The 8,879-nt window shown below is 38.7% G+C and overlaps 1 non-coding gene across 1 annotated transcript; it reads right to left on the minus strand.

Annotated features, from left to right (window-relative positions):
* Positions 1-930: 930 nt before the first annotated feature.
* LOC145055897 (small nucleolar RNA R71) lies at positions 931-1,037 on the minus strand. The gene has a single exon (XR_013685444.1). It is a non-coding gene; the product is annotated as a small nucleolar RNA R71 (small nucleolar RNA).
* Between the last annotated feature and the right edge of the window lie 7,842 nt (positions 1,038-8,879).

The raw sequence follows: 8,879 nt of genomic DNA on the forward strand, positions 1-8,879 counted from the left end.
CTTTCGTGTACATCAAGTTTTTGGCGCTGTTGCCGAAGAACGACTTAGTTTTTTAGCTTATTTATTTGCATTAAATTAATCGATCCTTCTTATGGAGTAAAACCCACAAAAAGTTAATTTTTCAGCAAAGTTTAATTTTTATTTTAGTCACAGAGTCCACGACATGGCCAGATACGTGCCACGACGTGGACACCTAGAACTCTAGATTTTTAGTTGTTAGTTAGTTTTTCTATTTTAGTTCAGTTTTACCTTGTTTATTGAGTTTATCTGCAGGAGTTCATGACCAGAGGCTCAAACACACCCTTGGTGCCACCACTTGAAGATCCCAAGTCTGCAATTCACAAGAAAAAGACGCCCTTACAAGAATTCAAGTCAGCTTTTTCAAGGAAGTCGGGAAAGAAGACAGGAGAGTCAAGTTCATCCTCAAAGCACAAGAGCAATTTTGAGCACTTGGATCAAATACCCGTCCAAACCAAATCTGAATACGATACAGAGCCCGAATTTGAAGAACATACGAGCGAACCCGAGAACGAGCCAAGGAAAGAGATAGCAACACTTGAAGAGATGTCCATGGGAGCTTACAAGAAGCAGATCCGAGACGATGTGGGTCCCGGTTTAGTCCAACCCGCAATACCTGCCATTGCCACGTTCGAGCTGAAAGGGCACATCTTGACTGCACTGAAGGATATCCCATTTTTTAGGAAAGATCATGAGGATGCTTTTAAGCATCTAGATGAAGTCAATGACATTGTGGATTACTTCAATGTCCCAAATGTCAATAGATTCACCGTCTTGCTTAGGATGCTTCCCATTACTTTCAAGGGAGCTGCTAAAGAGTGGTTAAAATCACTTCTACCGGGTACAATCACCACTTGGGCTCAAATGCGTGAGCAATTTCTGGATCAGTTTTGCCCACCATCCAAGATAGCTAAACACAAGAAGGCAATAGCCAACTTTGAGCAACAACCGGGGGAGTCATTATACGAAGCATGGGAGCGGTACAAGGGCTTGCTCAGAAATTGCCCTCAACATGATCTAAATGTGCAACAAGAGATGTCGATTTTCTATGATGGGGTTAACGTTATGACGAGACAACTCCTTGACTCTCAAGGACCTTTGACAAAGAAAAATCCAATGTGCTCATACAAACCCTAATGCTTGGATCTAGGTTTCTCTATTGTACATGCAATTCATCCAAGACTTTAAACCCTAGATCTAGCATATGATAATCAATATTAACATAACAATGGGTTTAAGATATTACCTTGATTGTTATGTAGCAATAACAATCACAAATCCTCCTTGTAATGACTTTAGAAAGCTTAGAGTCACAAATGTAACTCCTCTAATGGTTCACAAACACCAAGAGCAAGAGGATGAAGAATAAGGAGAGAAGGAGGCTGCCCAAAACGTGTACAAACCCTAATCATCTTGTTCACCACGTTTTTGGGGCTTAAGGGTCCTTTATATACATGTAGGCTATTAGGGTTTTGAACTAGGAAACCCTAAACTGACTGCTTAAACCCTAAGCAGCCCATGGACCCTTCCTTAATAAGCCTTGGACGATTTCTAATGGGTTTCCCCATAGAATTCGTCCAACCTTATATTATAAGATTATCCATAGCCTAATTGCAACTATTTTATAATTACAATTCCAGCCCCTTAAGTTTAATTAATCTCTTTTAGCCACAAAATTAATTATCAATTAATTCTTGACTAATATTAATTAAACAATATGATTTCTCCTTTAATATATTATTCTCATAATATATTAATAAATCATAATTAATCCTCTCTCTCCATAATTCATCCTATCAAGTTGCTTTGGTGAAGGCAACCCAAAAGGACCATGCACCATCGGGTCAAGTATATACCAAAATAGTTATGGACTTAGACACTAATCCAAAGAAGGAGTTTGGGAACAGAAAAGCTCAAGTGTGCTACTCGAGTGGGGATAAGTTTGATGAGGACTGGAGGAAACCAAAGAAGGAGTGGCTGCCATATGAAGAGTATAAGAAGCAAAAAGAAGAAAAGTATAGGCAGACAGGTCGATGCTTCTATCAAAAGGAGCAGCCACCAGCCGAGAAGAAACCAGATCTAGAGACCATATTGATGAAGTTTATGGAAGCTTCGGAAAAGAGACACGATGCAATTGATTCTGCTATTATTGAACAACAAACTTTAATAAAGAATCAGCAAGCCGCCATCCATAATCTTGAAGTACAATTTGGTCAACTAGCTACTCTGGTTCATGAAAAGTTGTCCCCGAAGAATCCCGAAGTGAAGACCCAATCTCATGTAATGGCCATCGATACTAAAGAAGAAGCAATCTCTAAGTTCCTGGACGCATTGGAAGAAGAACCACAACAGCCCGATCCAAAACCAAAGAAGCCAAAGTTCGAAAGTGAAGGGGTTGCTGAAACAGCTTCGCCATGACGTGGCACTTCTCTAGCCACGACGTGGATCTTGTCTGAACAAAAAGTTTCTGAGCCCATTCCGGTTTATCAGCCACCTTTTCCGTTTCCATCCCGAGCTGCACTTAGTCTACTGGAGAAGGAGCATATAGAGCTTGTCAAACATGTGAAGGGAATCCCGATTAATATTCCCTTTGTCGAATCCTTATCCAAAATTCCCGAGTATCAAAGTTTACTGCAAGCCTTGATAGACAACCGTAACCAATTAAAGAAGAATTCTAAGGTGATTCTAAGTGAGCAAAGCTCAAAAGCTGTGCTGGGAGAGATACCAAAGAAGATGGGGGATCCTGGACGCCTCACTCTTCCGTGTGAGTTTGGTAATAAAATGAAGGTTAATGCTTTAGCCGATTCTGGGGCTAGCATTAATTTGATGCCTTTTTCATTTTATCAAAAATTGGAAATTCAGAAGATGAAGGCTACAAAAATGACGATTCACATGGTGAACCGTTCAGTGACACAACCCCAGGGCATCGTGGAGGATATTTTGGTGAAAATGGGAAAATTTGTTTTTCCAATAGATTTTATAGTGTTGGATATGAAGGAAGACCCCGATGTCCCAATTATCTTTGGTCGTCCATTGCTTAACACTGCTGGAGCTCTTGTTGATATTCGTGAGTCAAAGCTCACTTTCAGGGTTAGAGATGAAAAAGAAGTTTTTGGAATGCAAAATGACTTGCAAGAGGATCATGTTCAAGAAGAGGTGTTCACAATTAATGAAGACAATGAACTAGAAGAACTAGAAAGGCTTATGGAAGAAGAGATCAAGACAGTTCATCAAGTCAAAAGAACAAAACCGAAGGCATCTGTTCCATATTTGGTTGAAGTCATAGCTTACAAGAGCCCACCTTCTTGGGTGAGCAAAGAAGATGAGGGGATAACAAGTGATGAAGAAGAGGTTACTTCAAAGGTGACAAGGCAAATGGTGAAGGAAGAGACAAGTGGTATGGAGATGAAGAGTGATGAAAAATTCAAGACTCAAGGGATTAAACACAAGCTTGAAGAAGAGGTCAAAGCTAAAAAAGAGAATTCAAAGAAAGCATACAAAAGACGAGTTCAAGCTTACAAGAGGCGTTTTAAGGAACAAAAGGTCCAGTTGGTGATGGACTCTTCAGAGGATTCAACGTAGGAGGCACGGAGTCTAGCTCAAGACTCCAAGAAAAAGAAGCGCTTCTCGGGAGGCAACCCGAGCTTGGTTTGCATTTTCTTTTCTTGTAATTTTTGAGTTTTTAATTAGGAAAGATATCAACTCATCGTCTAATAACTGATACTTAATAAAGAATTAGTTGTGGGGAGCTTTAATTAATAAATAAAATGCAAAGTAGTTAGTTAAAATGTGTGATTTTACACAATTTTTGCGATCAGACATATGCCACGTCGTGGTATGATAGAGCCACGTCGTGGTTAAAGAGTAATTACGGGATCAGAAGAAAAAAAAAATTAAAATAGCTCATAATCTTTCAAAGTCCACAACGTGGCCTTTAAAAAGTCACGCGGGGGGGGGGGGGACCATTTCTTAAAACCCTTTGACCGCACATTCCCCATTCCCCATTTGCATGCTGCCTGACGAACGGAAACAAGAGGGTCCCCACAACCGATTTCTTAATTTGTGTTCCAAATCCTTTGAATTTCTTGTCGTCTAACTCCATTTGGTATGTATTCTACCCATTAATTGTAGTTATTTCTTACAATTTTACATTTTCATGGTTAGGGTTTATGTGAATAATGAGATTCACGAAATTGGTTGAAATTAGTTGTTGATTCTAGGTTGCATGTCCTTTGAATATCCATAGGAACAAACCCTAAGCATTTTTTTTGGTTGAAATCGCATATAAAGTAACCGATCTATACCCATGTCCCGACTACGGTCCACGACGTGGCGAGCTTGGCCACGTCGTGATTTCTGGCAAACAGTTTTAATTTTTTTATAATGTTTTGGGTGTTTGCTGCTTTGGTTTAATTTTATATGTAGAAATGGGACCTCGAAGGGCTGTTCCACAGGAGGAAAATCCGATTGATGTGGCGAGTATACATCCTTTATATCAGTTTCCACAAAACATTCCACGACCATTGTTGACTACATATGAAAATCGGTTGGGATGGTTGTACAACAGGGAATTTGCGATAGCTCCGATTATCGATTGGGGATGGCTTGGTGGTGTGGGAATCGTTGCTGAATTAGAACGCTAATGGACGAAAACATACGAAGGGGATCATTTTTCTTTCACTTGTCACGGGTGGAGGAATTTGTTTGCAATTCAAGAAACCGTGTACCGGGAGTTATCGGTGGAGTTTTTCTCTACCATATGCTTCGAGGAACGCACCATTGACTTTACTTACAAACGAGCACTTGTGTTCCGCTTGGGTGGTGTTTATAGGGAATGTAGTCTTCGGGAATTCGCTTGGTGGATGGGACTTTATACCGAAGTGGAGACTCAATCTCCGTTTTTCATACCATTCCTACTTGAATGTGTTCGGGATTTTAACCCCGGTATTATGGATGTCCAGTTCTGGCGGAGTATTTCCAACCATGGGTGTAATGCTTGTGACTCGAGTGAGTCACAAATTCGGAATCCTGTTTTCCGATTTCTACATCGCCTTATCACTTTTTCTATAAATCACAAGCATCATGGCGATAAAGTCCCTATTCAGAACTTGTTTTATCTGTGGACTCTTATTACCCCTGGGGTTTGCTGTGATTTACCGTATATGTTGGCGAGGTTCATGGGGAAGAAAGCGGCTAATTCTAGGCTCGGGAGTCCGATTACGACGGGACATTTGGTTACTCGCCTTGCTAGGTCGTGTCATATTTTGACCCACGACTCTGTGAGGAATCTTACCCGATTCCCGGACACTGATTTAACCATTCAAGTCTTGGGAGTTATGCGGGCAGTGGTGAATGTTAGGGGTGGTTTTGTTATACCGCCGATAGATGAGGAGTAGGAGGAGGCACAGCCAGGGCAACAACCACCAGCCAGACCGCGGCGTCGAAATGTGAGAGCTAGAGGAGAGATGGAGAGAGAGCGTGCTACTTCACAGCATGTACAGGGAGTGCCCACCGACCCTTTTCAGAGTCGGGTGGGAACTTATTTGGATAACCTCCGGGGGCATGCTATTTATCATACTCATCTTACTGATGGTATTTATTTGCAATTGGGTGTGACCCGACCACCTTCTATGCCACCACATTATCCTTACTTTCCAACATGGGAGGAGCTTTGGCATCCGCAGAATGACGAGCCAGGACCAAGTGGAGCGCAGGGACAAGGAGATGATGATTGATTTTCTTTTCTATTTCTTTTCTTTTGTTTTAAGTAGTGTTCTTTTATGTTTGAATTTGGTTTGTAATGTAAGACTTTGTTGAACTATGATGTTACTCTTTTATTTCTTTTGGGTTGTTCCGTTTTTCAGATTAGCATTGGAATTCTCAGGAGCATATAAGGTTAAGTCAAGAGTCGTGTTTGTCTAGTCAAGTCAAGGAAGCTTAGAGTCGTGAGTTGGAACCCACAATTCAAGATAAGTGTGGGGTACATTAGTAGGAGAGAGGTTACAGTTGGGAAGTATATTTACGTAGAAGAGTCTTAACCCGTTTAGACACTAGTCAAGCTGCTAGGATGAATAAAGCAATGAGGCATTCTTGTTGATGTTCAATTTCCACGACGTGGGCTCCTTACACCACGTCGTGGCCCTCATACAATTTGAAGAATTAAAGCAGCCTTCTGTTCGCATTTTCATCTAATAACACGACGTGGTACTCTTTGCCATGACGTGTATCAGTTTATCCTTTCCCACATTTTTCTACTTACTAGCACCCACTTTGAAGAATTGAAGTTTCGAGTCATGTTCGTGGTTTATTTACATATTCATCCAGTTCTACACCAACTTTCTATTTTTGAGAGGTCCATATTCAGGATACACGTTTTCCACACTTTTGGAGATGCTTACACCGCTATCCCAGGGGAGTCTGTTCCTTTTTCTCCCTTTTCTTTAATTTTGATTTATTTTATGCATACAATGAGGGCATTGTATGAAATAAGTGTGGGGTAGGGGTAGAAAAAGTAAATTGCTAGATAATGATAGAATTTGATAGTAAAAATTTAAAATTTGAAACTTGAAATTTTTAATAATTGAATCTAGTAATAATAATTTGAACTGTAGTTGCTAGTGTTATGTGGGATGATCTGATAAAAGTTCAAATGTTTAGTTGAGCCAATACACGTTATAGTGCATTTGTGGCCTCCTTTATTTTAGTGAAATCATGGAACAAAAACATAACCCCGCTTGGTTTGAGGGATGCAATATGTTTAGCAGCCTAAACCTGAAATGTATCCAGGAAAATTATTATCATTAACCAATAAAGGTTGAGGTTGAGCGCCTCTGCTTAAGCATGTAGGTTTTGAGTGAAAAAAAGTGAGGTACATGTAATAATAATAAATAAAAAAGAGAGAATTGTGAGAAAAGTTTGAAGAATTTTGGAGCAATTAAAGTGAAGATCAAAAGATCAAAATTCCAAGAAATTAAAAAAGTTAAAGATACAAAAAATCAAACAACAAGGTGGTGAATTCAAAGAAATCAAAGATCAAATTATCAAGGAAGTGAAGAATTCCAAAAGAGCTCCATAGTGGTATCATAGATTGTAATTCTAGATTATGTATGCTTAGGTTGCTCAACTAAAAATACCTTAAGGATAGAAGGTTTTCTGCGGATGGATTCGGAGGGTTGCATAAAATGAGCATTGTTCGGAAAAAATGGGCTAGTGTTTATGAAGATTATGAGTATTTAAAGTATGGGGGGTACTTTAGGAAAATTTTAGACACAAATGCATGCGTTAAGGTCTTGGCATAATGGCTGAGCTGGAGTCGGATTGTTCTATGTGATGTTAGTAATCAAGGGTTATGTTTAAATTTGCTTGAGGGCAAGCAAAGCCTAAGTGTGGGGTATTTTGATATTGCCATATTTATACCTATTTTTAGGCAATATTTAAGTACATTTTTATTAATAAGTTGATAATATGTTTAGAATAATGGTACTTATGACTTTAAATTGTTATTTTCAGTCAATTAAAAGTATTTTTGAAGAGAGGGACCAAAAGTGACAATATGTAGAACATGGGAGACTTGGAACACAAGAGATGAATAAATCCACGAAAATTACAAAACCCACGACGTGGCCTGGCTAGCCACGACGTGGCATGAGAATTCTAGAAGATAAAGATCGCGTTATGGAAGAATGCTTGCCCGATAAGGATAACTTGGAGGCCACGACGTGGCGCGAGATTTTGGAGGATATTTAAGCATTCTTGATCATTACGAAGAAAGGACTTTTGGGCTGAAGAAAGGAGTTCCAGAAGGCGATTTTGAGCAGAAGAAAGGTTCTGGAAAAAGGTTTTCAACACCAAAAGAGTGAAGGTCCATAATTTAGTTTAATTATTTGTTACCTAGGAACATGTTTTATTACACTTTGATTTGTGTTAGTGTGTTAGTTGCTATTATGAGCAGCTGAATCTAGCTACTCTTGTTTAGCTAGATGAAGCTTCTAACTTATGAATAGCTTAATTTTTATGGATTTATTTAGTTGGTAAATTGCTTGTGTTCAATTTGTAGTTACCTAGCATGCTTGTGGTTGTTTCTCTATTTGCTTGATTACATGTTCTGTGTAGCTTAGTGACCATTAACTGCATGAACTTGTCTACCTAATGATTTAGTGAACATTAAATTGTTAGAGCTAGGATTGACCAATCTTAGTTAGTAATTAGAGTAAATTAACTTAGCTGTGTTAGAGAACATGGATTGTGACTATAATTACATTTGATAATAAATCTTACATAGCATATTTATATTCATAATTGATTATGTGTTTAATTGTGTGTGACCATACATAGTTTGACATGAATTAATTAATTATTGGTAAAGTTAGAACTAAATTACTAATACAATTAAAACCCACTTGGTAATCCATAACAATTAGCTAGCCATAAGGATGAAGTGGATTCGAACTAAACAAGAGTGTGTTTTTACTTATTGATTGGATTTGAGTAAAGTTCATTTGATCTTGTAAAATCAGATAAGACCCCCTTTTAAACTTGTTAATAATTAGGTTAATTTAATAGTAAGTAGATTAATTAGTAACACCGTTCTCTGTGATCGACACCCGACTTACCCAAGCTATACTGTAATCTGACTAGGTACACTGCCTATAAGTGCATAGTTAGTTTAAGTTTGTTAGGTTATAAATATTAAAATTAGTGGGTACTTTCATGCACATCAAAAATCCATATGGGAGAGAAATAAAGGTAGATGTCATTATCATATAAAACGTGAGTTGGCTGAAATAGAGAATGATCTCAAGTTTCTTATATGAAAAGAATGTCTCGTTAAAGCTAAAGGAAAAGAGCATGATGATTGCCAT

The sequence above is a fragment of the Lactuca serriola genome, chromosome 5 (assembly GCF_051521515.1).
Source record: "Lactuca serriola cultivar US96UC23 chromosome 5, Lser_US96UC23_V15, whole genome shotgun sequence".
Classification (NCBI taxonomy): domain Eukaryota; kingdom Viridiplantae; phylum Streptophyta; class Magnoliopsida; order Asterales; family Asteraceae; genus Lactuca; species Lactuca serriola.